The sequence below is a fragment of the Canis lupus genome, chromosome 27, assembly GCF_011100685.1.
Source record: "Canis lupus familiaris isolate Mischka breed German Shepherd chromosome 27, alternate assembly UU_Cfam_GSD_1.0, whole genome shotgun sequence".
In the NCBI taxonomy this organism is placed as follows: Eukaryota; Metazoa; Chordata; class Mammalia; order Carnivora; family Canidae; genus Canis; species Canis lupus.
The window spans coordinates 28,859,682-28,872,473 of NC_049248.1; the positions used below are offsets into that span (position 1 = coordinate 28,859,682).

Consider the following 12,792-nt stretch of genomic DNA (forward strand, 5'->3'; position numbering starts at 1 on the left):
TGATGGGGAGGAAAACACAAACCAGGCAAGGTACAGGCAGAGATTATGGCATGGAGTTAAAAAGGAGTTGGGGGGGGGGGGTGCATGGTACGTGGGTGCTTCAGATGGTTAAGTGTCTGCCTTCAGCTCAAGTCATGATCCCAGCAGCAGGGAGTCTGCTTTTTCCCTCTCCCTCTACCTCCCCCCACCACTCATTCTCACTTGCTCTCTCTCTCAAATAAATAAATAAGATCTTTAATTTAAAAAGGGGGGTATGGGGTCTACAGAGAGACTCAGGTTCAGACCCCAGTCTTTCCCTTCTACCTGGCAAGCCCTTAGCCAAATTACTTAACTCCCATCCTGAGAAGAAGCTTGGTGTGGCAGCCAGACCTGCCTAGACCCCATTCCCCACACCACCCCCACCTCCTTGGTTGTGACTCCTGGTAGTGGGACAATATATAGGGATGAGGAAGAACTATTCAAGAAAGATATCCTTGTGTGTGAATGGTGGCTTGGAAAGATGGTGTCACCAATAAAAGCTAAATACAGAAGGAGGAGCAGGTTCACCAGAGAAAATGCTGACTTCTATTTTAGAAATGGTGAGTTTGAGGAAGTTGTGAGGCAAGTGGCAATGCAAAGCCAGTTGCTTATGGGACAGTCCCAAAGCCTGGAGAGGAAGTTGAGGTAGGAAGTCATGGCTATGTAAGTGGTACCTGAATAAGGGAGGGAGAGTTGGAATCCTGTGGAAAACAATCATCAAAAGGCCAAGTTCACAAGTGATGATAGAATCAAATGCAGCAAAATCCAGTATAAACAATATCAGTTGGGTTTTGCCATTAAAAGTCACTGATGACCTTAATGGAAAGAGCTTCCCTGCAGTGGAAAAGGGTGGGGCAGAGTCAGCCACCTTCCAAAGTGAAAATCGATGTAAAATGCTACCACTTTTAATCCTCTCAAAACATGGGTATTATCATCCTCCCTTTGTCCTGAGGCTCAGTGTGGTGATTTGCGGTACCAGGCAATGGCTGAGAACTCAGACTCTAGAATGCTACTCTCTCAGATGGAGTTTCTTGGAACTAGATTCGGAGATGGATATTTGTGTTCAGGCTTTTGGGGAGCATTTTCAAAACCAGAATCTAAGGAAATCAGGGAACCAGATTGGACAGGGGTGATGAAGTAGCTGTAAAGATTTAATCACTCACAGAGGGCTCTTGGTTTGGAAAAGGACTTGAAGTTGCCCCTAAAGCAACTTTGCCCTAAGGCAAAGGGATTTTTTGTTTTGTTTTGTTTTAAAGATTCTATTTATTTATTTTGAGAGACATAGAGAGCATGCGAGGGTGGGAAGTGACAGAGGGAGAGGGAGAGAGGAGCAGATTTCCTGCTGAGCACAGAGAATGCCACAGGGCTTGATCCCAGGACCCTAAGATCATGACTTGAGCCAAAATTAAGAGCCAGACACTCAACGCACTGAGTCACCCAGGCGCCCCGGCAAAGGGGTTTTGACCAGGCTTCTGGCCACATATTGACCAGACACTGGAACAGAGACTGGCAAGATGGTGGAAGAGTGGGAGTCCTCAACTCGTCTGATCCCACAAACTTACATAAGTAACTTTCAAAACATCCTGAACACCTACAAATTCGGTTTTAGGTGTAAAGAGAGAACAGCTGGAATGCTACAGAGAGAAAAGTTTTCGTGTCTAACAAGGTAGGAAGGGAAAAAAAATAAAAAATAAATCAAGTGGGGAGAAGAGCCACAAAAGCCTCCAGGGTGCAAAAGCCCAGCCTTGGACAAGGGGGAGACTAAAAATCTGCGCCTGAGTTTTTCCTGACAGAAAAGGGAAATCGGGCAGAATCACTGGGAGGGGCAGTGAAGCATCAAGATTCCCAAAGACACTGTAAGACTAGGGGACCCCACAGAAAGCTCACTGCAAACCACCCTCCAATGTCGGTAAAGGGCTGGAGGGCCGCAGCCCTCTGGGGCATTTGGGAGAAGCAGGACAGTTACGCAGGCCGACTCTGGAGCTCCCTCTCTTTTATCGTGTTTATGTTTTTTTGGTTGATGTTGGATCTTTATATAAGTATTGCTGATTTATATAAATTTGGGATTGAGCATCTTCTAACATACAGGACAAAATACACTCAGAACCAAGAGGATCGCCCTCTAGGTCCCCTCAGGGAGACTACATTCTCTCTTCACCACCACTTCCTCACCACCATCACCCCCCACCACCCTGCTTTTTTTTCTTTTCTATTTTTTTTTTCTTGTTTTTGGTTTCTGGTTTTTCATTTTTACAATTTTGTTTTAAAATTTGTTTTTCACTTTAGTGGTCCTTTTGTTTTATTTTGTTCTGTTTTTCTTTTTTCTTTCATTTTCTGTTCTCTGATCTCTTCGGAATCATCTAGGGTGTATTTCACTCAGATCATGGTTGATATTTTTGACTCAGCTCACTCATATAGACACTCTGCACTGGACAAAATGACTACAAGAAAAAGTTCACCACAAAAGAAAGAACCAGAAGCAATACTCTCTGCCATAGAGCTACAGAATTTGGATTAAAATATGATGTCAGAAGTACAATTATAAAGTAACTGGTGGCTCTGGAAAAATTAATAAAAGATCTAGAGATTCTCCTCCTGCAGAATTGAGATCTAATCAGGCTGAAATTAAAAATACTTTAACTGAAAAAAAATAAAAAAATAAAAATAAAAATACTTTAATTGGATGCAGTCCAAGCTGGATGCTCTGCTAGGGTTAATGAGGTTGAAGAGAAAGTGAGGGACATGGAAGACAAGTTGATGGGAAGAAAGGAAGCTGAGGAAAAAAAGAGAAAAACAAGAGCCCATGAGGAAAGGCTTAGGGAAATAACGAAAGCTTGAGAAGGAATGATATTCATCTTATTGGGATTCCAGAAGAGGCTGAGAGAGAGGACCACAGAGTATATTTGAACAAATCATAGCTGAGAACTTCTCTAATCTGGAGAAGGAAACAGGCATTCAGATCCAAAAGATAGAGAGGATCCCTAAAAAAATCAACAAAAACCACTCAACACCTTGACATTTAATAGTGAAACTTGCAAATTTCAAAGATAAAGAGAAAATTCTTAAAGCAACTCAAGACAAGAGATTCTTAACTTATATGGGGGGAAATATCAGATTAACAGCAGACCTCTCCACAGAGACCTGGCAGGCCAGAAAGGGCTGGCAGGATATATTCAGGATCCTAAATGAGAAGAACATGCAGCCAAGAATACTTATCCAGCATGGCTCTCATTCAGAATAGAAGGAGAGATAAAGAGCTTCCAGGGTAGACAGAAACTGAAAGAATGTGACCACCAAACCAGCTCTGCAAGAAATATTAAGGGGGACCCTGCAACCAGACACTGGATGTGCTATCTTCAAGAAAGTATGTAACGTTGGGTGATTTGGTCAAGGGCAATTCACAGAGAGAGAGACTCAACTGAGAGCCCTTAGGAGCCAACATTCCCAGCAGCTGGGTAAATAGGTGTCTCACCCATGAACAGGCCCTCACTCTGTTTCTTCATCTATGACAGTTTCTTCATCTCCAAGGTGAGAATAATACTAAATTTACTTTGTAGAGTCATTAACAAGTAAATGAGTTAATAAAACTGCTAGAAAAACACCTGCCACATAGTCAGTACTTCACAAGGGTATGCCATTATTATTACAGGTAGGAAAACCAAGACAACCCAGGTCTTGTCATTTCCTGTGTCATTTCTTCAAAACAGTCAGCCCCTATTTTTATCCTGCTCCCAATCTATGTAGATACATAAGCACTATGTGCTACCTGCTACACATAGCTATTTGGCTCCCTACAAAAGTATGTATTGATTTAATTAATCAAAACAATGATACTTAATAAATAACCTGGAAATCTCAGGGGCTTGCAGCAATATGTTGCTCCCTCACACACCTGTGGGCTCACCTGATAGGGCTAGGCTTAGCTGGGCCTGACTCCTACCCAGCTGTAGGCTGGATCCAGGCCTGCTCTGTGTCTCTAATCTTTCTTAGATTAGCAGTATCCGTGGCATGTCCTTCTCCTGGTTAAAGGCAGGAACTCAGGAGAGCAAGTCCAAACGTAAAAACACATTTCAAAACTTTGCTCATATCTGTTAACATCCCACCAGCTAAAGCAATCCAGGTGGCTAAGTCCAAAGCCCGGCAGGGTTAGGAGAGTGTGCACAGCACCCATTGAGGTTGGAGAAACAGAGGGATTGGAAATCTGCTAAACAATAATGTTCTGTACAACCCCAAAGCAAAGATTCTGTAATAAAAAAGATGCTTGTGACCAGAATAACACACACACACACACACACACACACACACACAACTTTAATTGAAAGCATTGGTTAAATATTGTTAACACCAATAATATTGATAATCTGGTATGTATGTCCTTCTAGCTTCTAATTCAAACCTCAGTTGTAAAACATAATTATGATACCCCCTGTTATTTAATTCACAGAAATGAGGTATCACCATTCTTATTCCATATCATGCTTCTGAGTGGGGGGCAATGCTTAAGCACCTCTTTTATGATAAATTGGCATTTTTCTGCCATCTAGCATGCTTCTAATTCATTGAGAGTCCCGATATGGGCAATGATTCCCCCCCTCAGGATTGCCATAAAAAGCCAGGATAACACAGAAGTGATGTCTTCAAGTAGACACAGTGGCTGGAAACTAGTGCACTACAGATTTCATAAGCACTAGGTCTTCATCTTAGGACTTCTTCTTATCCTAACAATGTTAAGTATATGGTGAGCCCTCTAAGGTTTCTAGTTGAATTTCCTGAACTCCCTATGTTTTCAAGAAGATCAATTGAATAAAAGATGATAAGCAAATACTGCTGAGATGAGACACAATTCATCCAGTGGCCTCTGCTAAAAATCTACCACAATCTTCATTGCCTGTCTTAGCTACTAACTATCCAGCTCAACACTTTACTGCTTAATTCCAAAATTTTCTATTTAAAACTACCTACAAAGAAGCAGTGAATTTCCTCAGAATAGAACAAAAGAGTGATGGTCCAGCAAACTGCAGCTTCTGAGCCAAAAAAAATATATATATATATTTCTTTTTTTTTTAATTTACTTTTAAGTATCCTACATACAACATGGGGCTCAAGACTCACAACCCCGACACCAAGAGTTGCATGTTCTACTGACTTCCAGCCAGACACCATCCCCCCCAAATTTTTATTTCTAATTCATTAAATTCAAGTGAGACAGATGCCAAACTTTTATGATTTCTTAGTTCAATGAAATTAGTTTACACAAAGATGAAATCTTCTTCTCTCTGCTTGCCAGACACAAGGCAGGATTTCTTTGTTCCAATAAAAATGTCATTGCTACCAGGATCCTTAAACTCATTTTGAAATCATTTTGATCTCACGAATTCTTTTTCCTATCTGCTGAATTGATCTTACTAAAGTGATACAACACTTCTGGGGGGTGGAGGGGAAGGAGAAAATCTTAGTGATTAGTGATTTTATTAGTTTGCTAGGTCTCCCATAACACATAACAAAGTACCACAAAGTGAACAGAAATGTATTATCTCATAGTTCTAGGGGCTGAACAGCTGAGATCAAGGTGTCAGCAATGGTATTGCCTTCTGAGGACAGTGAGGAAGAATCTGTCCAATACCTCTTTCTTCTAGTGCTTTCTTTGCCAGCATTTTTGACATTCCTTGTCTTGTGGATGCATCACCCCAAACTCTGGCTTATGGTCATAGGCATTCTCCCTGTGTGTTTGTATCTTTCCTCAAATTTCCTCTTTTTATAAGGATACCAGTCACATTGGATTAGAACCACTCTAACAACCTCATTTTATTTTCATGACCTATGTAAAAACCCTGTCTCCACATATAGTTACACTCTTAAGTACTGGAGGTTAGGACTCCAACATATTAATTTGAGAGGACACAATTCAACATGTAACAGTGGTCTTCCTTGGGTTGGCAAAGATTTATCACAAACTGTAAAAAACAAATTGATAAATTGGTGTCATCAAAGAGAATATTTCTGCTGTTTAAAAAATACTCTTAAGAAAATGAAAAGATGAGTAAGCCATAGAGTGGGGGAAAATATTTGTAAAAACATGTATCTGATAAAGCAATTATGTCTAGAATATAGAAATCTTAATAATAATGATTCAGTAGGAGAGAGCAGCGCCATGGCGGTCGGCAAGAACAAGCGCCTTACAAAGGCGGCAAAAAGGGAGCCAAGAAGAAAGTGGTTGATCCATTTTCTAAGAAAGATTGGTATGATGTGAAAGCGCCAGCTATGTTTAATATAAGAAATATTGGAAAAACACTAGTCACAAGAACTCAAGGAACCAAAATTGCGTCTGATGGTCTCAAGGGTCACGTTTTTGAAGTTAGCCTTGCTGATCTGAAGAATGATGAAGTTGCATTTAGGAAATTCAAGCTAATCACTGAGGATGTGCAGGGCAAAAACTGACTAATTTCCATGGCATGGATCTTACCCATGACAAAATGTGCTCCATGGTCAAAAATGGCAGACCATGATTGAAGCTTATGTTGATGTAAAGACTACCGATGGTTATTTGCTTCATCTATTTTGTGTTGGTTTTACTAAAAAACGCAATAATCAGATTCAGAAGACCTCTTACGCTCAGCACCAACAGGTCCGCCAAATCCAGAAAAAGATGATGGAAATCATGACACGAGAGGTGCAGACAAATGACTTGAAAGAAGTGGTCAATAAATTGATTCCAGACAGCATCAGAAAAGATATAGAAAAAGTTTGTCTATTTATCCACTCCATGATGTTTTTGTTAGAAAAGTAAAAATGCTGAAGAAGCCCAAGTTTGAATTGGGAAAACTCATGGAGCTTCATGGTGAAGGTAGTAGTTCTGGAAAAGCTATGGGGGATGAGACCGGTGCTAAAGTTGAACGAGCTGATGGATATGAACCATCAGTCCAAGAATCTGTTTAAAATTCAGACATTTAATGGTGACAAATAAAAACATATTTGTGATGTTTAAAAAAAATAATAATGATTGCGTAGGAAGAATACAACTAATCATAAGAAAACAACCCAGTAAAAAATGGGCTAAAGATTTGGACAGAAACGTTTCCAAAGAAGACATATAAATGGCCAATAAGCATGTAAAAAGACGTTCAATCATTAGTGATCAGAGAAATGCAAATTAAATCCACAGACACTTCCACATACAATGACTAAAATCAAAATGATTGACAATACCAAGTGTCAACAAGGATGTGAAGAAACCAAAACCCTCAGATAGCCACTTAATCTCCAAGGGGGTCTGGAACACAGCCCCAGTAGAGGTTATCGAGCAGCATGAACAAGGAGGGCCTATATATTTACTGATCTTCCCATTTCTGAATCTAAGCAGTGACAGCTTTTATGCACTCAAGTCCTTTTTATTTCAAATCTCTCTTCCTATACTTTCCATAACAAAGCACCCCTTTCTCCTAAATCCAACTGTTCCTTTCCCTTCCCCTTCTGGATTATTCTCCACTACTTAATTTTTAAGAGCCTGTTAATTAATCAGCCATTTCACTGTATAGAAAGTTCTCCATGTTTGATCCAAGGCCCCCTTCTACTCCCTTGGCTTTAGTTACCACCTCTGATCCCTCCTCTGACATTCAGACATATAGAACCAATTGCCTCCTCTGAAGGGAGGACGTGGGAATAAACCCCACGTCCAAATGGAAATCATAATTTGCCCATTCTACTCCTAACCTTGCCCACTCCAGTCTTTCTTAATTGGTACTACCAGTCAAAAATATTTGGGGTCTGTCTACTTCTTTCTGTGTCACCTGAGTGTAGACCACCACCATTGCTTTGCTAGAATATTCTAGTTATCTTCAAATCTGAGGTCTTCTATCTACTTTTGTGCCCAACCTCACTGACCTCACCTATTCACACAACAGGCAGAAAGATTTTTCAAAATGCAAATTTTGATTGTATTACTAACCTGAAAGAGTGAGATCTCCCATTGGCTTTTAGCATACAAATAAAATCATTGATGTCTCCCAAAAGACCCTGAGTGATTTGGTCCTGCCTCAACTATCTCATCCTTACTACACTCCAGCTGCCTGTCCTTACTGCCTCCAATTCATTGCATTTTTCCCTCTCCAGGAGGTTCACAGAAGCTCTTTTCTCTTCTTTCCCCTGGCCCTTTACCTGATAAATTTCTCTTCATCTTCACTTTGGAACATAAAATTTTCTCAGAAAAGCTATTCTGCTCCTAGACCCCTATGGCAACTGTGAATCATATATCCCACTTATAGTCAAATAATTGTGCAATATAAGCTTCTGGAGCCAAATCTGTGTCCTACTGACTACTGAAACCCTAACACCTGGCATAGTGCTTTGCTCTTAATGGGTTTTAATATTGGTAGCTCATGTGTTCTAAGACTATCACCACCACCACCACCACCACCAACACCGCAAAGGAAAACTCTCTGGTAACAGCTATAATGGAGAATGAGTGGAACATAAAATATCCCACTTGAAATTGAATTATTTGGGATCCCTGGGTGGCTCGGTGGTTTGGCGCCTGCCTTTGGCCCGGGGTTGTGATCCTCGAGTACCGGGATCGAGCCCCACGTTAGGCTCCCTGCATAGAGCCTGTTTCTCCCTCTGCCTCTCTTTCTCTCTCTATGTCTATCATGAATAAATAAATAAAATCTTTTAAAAAAAAAAGAAATTGAATTATTTACTTGCTCAGCTGCAACTAAAATTTTTTTAAAAGTCAATAATTTGGTCTCCCCTTTCATCTAGTGATGTTTAAATACTTGTTCAATGTTTTATTTGATGGGGTTAGAGAGAAACTGATTTTTTGTTTATTTTTTATTTCTTTATTTCTTGTTTGCAAAATTAAATTCGGTATGCACTTATTACACAGTTTTCCAAACCAGATAACCCAACATTGGTTATCCCCAATAATCAAAACTGCAAGTTCAATTTCATAGTTTTTATCTTCCCCTCAGCAGCTGCTGATGTCAAGTAACACTCTGAGTGGTGTCAGGATTGGTGGCACTTTCACATAAAACAGAATGCTCAGCATCAGTAGATAACAACAAGAAATGTTTATTTCTTCATGACGATGTTGTTTACTTTGGTAGGAACAGAACAAGTTTTCATTTCAAGTTCAATGAGGAAGGATCGCTTCTTGGCCTTTTGGCTAAGGTTAAGTGTCAAGTTCAATGAGAGTTGTACTAGGAAACCTCCATTAGCTGGCACCATATTTCCACTGGAGTCCAGTGAGGTTTTACAGCCTTACCATCAGTGCTCCAGGCCACTCCCCAGCTGATCAGCCCTTTAATGGGATTGTGGTTGGGCACAATCGCCAGATTCTCTGAAGATGGAAACAAGTTAAATAAGCAGATTGTTTACTCTCTCAAGGTGTCTACATCTGACAAGCTTTCACCCTCTTCTTTCAACCAGAGTTTTAAAAATATGGTATAACCTAAACCAGCTGCAACTTCCAAGTGATGCTAGTTCCTTTCCTGCTCCTTCATAGCCTACCTCCTCACGCTAATCCCCCCCCAACCCAGTGGCTGTTGGTTGGTGGGCTGCTATATTACAAGCCACCCTGTAAGCAAAGAATGAACCCCCCCACCCCTGCCACCAAGGTATCTAAATCCTAATCCTCAGAATTTATGAATAGGTAATGTTACATGGCAAGGGGGAATTAGAGTTTCCAATACAATTTATTTTTTTAAAAGATTTTATTTATTTATTCATGAGAGACACAGAGAGAGGGGCAGAGACATAGGCAGAGGGAGAAGCAGGCTCCCTATGGGGAAGCCTGATGTGGGACTTGATCCCAGACTCTGGGATCAGGACCTGAACCAAAGGCAGACGCTCAACCGCTGAGCCACCCAGGTGTCCCTCAGATACAATTTAGTTTGATAAATTAAATTCAGTTGACCTTAAAACAGGGAGTATGGCTGGGTTATCCAGGTGTGCCCAATTTAATCACATTTCCTTGAAAGTGGAAGAAAGCAGCAGGAGAGAAGATCGGAGTGACATGATATGAGAGAGACAGAGCTTTGAAGGTGGAAGAAAGAGCTCATGAGGCAATGAATACAGGCGGCCTCTTGAAGCTGGAAAAGGCAAGGAAGTGGGTTCTTTCCTAGAACTTCCAGAAAGGATTGCTGCCCTGCCACAACCTTGATGTTAACGTGAGACTCATCTGGGACTTCTGACCTCTGGAACTGTAAACTAACAAATCTGTATGCTTTAAGCTATTAAATTGGTGGTGATTTGTTATAGCAGCAATGGAAAACTGAATGGGCAGGCCCTGGTAGAGAGTAGGTACAGGAGAAGTCTCCATTTTAATTAACACTTTGGGCTGCACATCTTAATTTCAAAGTTAAGATCACATTTTGCAGTAAAAAGTGGTTGTGGGGCCTATCATTACCAATGAGTGATGAGAAAATCATTGAGCCTGCTGGGTGTTTTCATCTAAAAACTTCCTCTGGTGGATAAACCTTAAAGAGCAAGTAGAAGGTAAAAATGTGCATTTATATTATATCCTGTAGGTTGTGATGGTTTAATATAGCTCTTCTAATAGTATAACATCTAAACTAAGTATTGTATTTTTACCAGTCTATGGCATCTTTAAATTACTTTTTAATTCCAGTGTAATTAATGTACAGTGTTATATTAGTTACAGGTGTACAATATAGTAATTCAACAGTTCTATACATTACTCAGTGCTCATCAAGATAAGTGTACTCTTATTTTTGTTGTTGTTGTTGTTAAGTGTACTCTTAATCCCATTCACCTATTTTGCCCATCCCTCCATCCATCTCTGGTAACCATCTGTTTGTTGTCCATAGTTAAAGTCTGTTTTTGGTTTGTCTCTCTCTCTCTCTCTCTCTCTCTCTTTTTTTTTTTTTTAACTTCATTCATCTGTCTGTTTCTTCCACTCATGAGTGAAATCCAATATCTGTATTTCTCTGACATATTTCACTTAGCATTATACTCTCTAGATACATCCATATTGTTACAAACAGCAAGATTTCTTTTTGTGTGTGTGGCTAGTATTTGTGTGTGTGTGTGTGTGTGTGTGTGTATGTGTGTAAAACACCTCTTCCTTATCCATCTATTGATGGACACTTGGCTTGCTACCATATTTTAGCTACTATAAGTAATGCTGCAATAAACATAGGGATGTATATATCCTCTTGAATTACTATTTTTGTATTTGGGGGGTAAATACCCAGTATTGCGATTACTGGATCATAGGGTAGTTTTATTTTTAATTTTTTGGGAAGCCTCCATACTTTGTTTTTCACAGTAGCTGCTCCAGTTTGCATGCCTACCAACAGTGCAAAAGAGTTCCTCTTTCTCTCCATATCCTTGTCAACACTTGTTTCTTGTGTTTTTGATGTTAGCCATTCTGACAGGTGTGAAGTGCTATCTCCTGGCAGTTTTTATTTGTATTTCCCTGATGATGAGTGATGTTGAACATCTTTTCATGTGTCTGTTGGCCATCTGGATGTCTTCTTTGGACAAATGTCTGTTCATGTCTTCTTACCATTTTTAATTGGATTATTGGGGGAAGTGTTGTTGAATTGTTTAAGTTCTTTATATATTAAAAAAAAGTCCTTTATATATTTTTGGATACTAACTCCTTGTCAAATATATCATTTACAAATATCTTTGCCCAGTCAGTTCATCTTTTAGTTTTGTCAGTTGTTTCCTTTACTATGCAGAAGCTTTTTATTCTGATGTAGTCCTAATAGTTTATTTTTGCTTTTGTTTCCCTTGTCCCATGAGACCTGTGTAGAAAAAAGTTGCTAGGGCCAGTGTCAGAGACATTACTGCCTGTACTCTCTTCAAGGATTTTTATGGTTTCAGGGCTGACATTTAATTCTTTTTTTTTTTCTTTTTTTTTTTTTTTATTTTTTATTTTTTTAATTTTTATTTATTCATGATAGGCACACAGTGAGAGAGAGAGAGGCAGAGACACAGGCAGAGGGAGAAGCAGGCTCCATGCACCGGGAGCCTGACGTGGGATTCGATCCCGGATCTCCAGGATCGTGCCCTGGGCCAAAGGCAGGCGCCAAACCGCTACGCCACCCAGGGATCCCTGACATTTAATTCTTTAATCCATTTTGAGTTTGCTTTTGTGTATGGTAGAGAAAGTGATCCAGTTTCATTCTTTTGCACATAGCTGAACAGCTTTCCCAACACCATTTATTGAAGAGATTCTTTTTCCCATTACATATTCTTTCCTGCTTTGTTGAAGATTAATTGCATATAATTGTGGGTTTATTTCTGGGTTTTCCATTCTGTTCTATTGATATGTGTCCATTTTTGTGCCAGCGCCATACTGGTTTGATTACTACAGCTTTGTAGCATATCTTGATTGTAATATTTTAGGTTTGCTTTTTTTTTTTTTTTCCCCAGGTTGCTTTGGCTGTTCAGGATCTTTTGTGGCTCCATAAAATTTTAGGATTGTTGGTTCTAGTTCTGTAAAAACTGCTGGTGGTATTTTGATAGGGATTGCACTGAATTTGTAGATTGCTTTGTATAGTAGGGACGTTTTAATAATATTTGGTTTTCTAATCATGAACATGGACCGTCTTTCCATTTCTTTGCATCATCTTCAATTTCTTTTATGAAAGTTTTGTAGTTTTCAGAGTACAAGTCTTTCACTTCTTTGGTTATTATTTTTGGTGCAGTTGTAAATGGGATTGTTTTCTTAATTTCTCTTCCTGCTGCTTCATTGTTAGTGTACAGAAATGCAACATTGATTTTTTTGTATCCTGCAACTTTACTGAATTA

At 39.7% G+C, this 12,792-nt stretch overlaps 1 pseudogene; it reads left to right on the plus strand.

Moving 5' to 3' along the window:
- The first annotated feature begins 6,169 nt into the window (after positions 1 to 6,169).
- LOC100685338 lies at positions 6,170 to 7,009 on the plus strand (annotated as a pseudogene).
- The last annotated feature ends 5,783 nt before the right edge of the window (positions 7,010 to 12,792 follow it).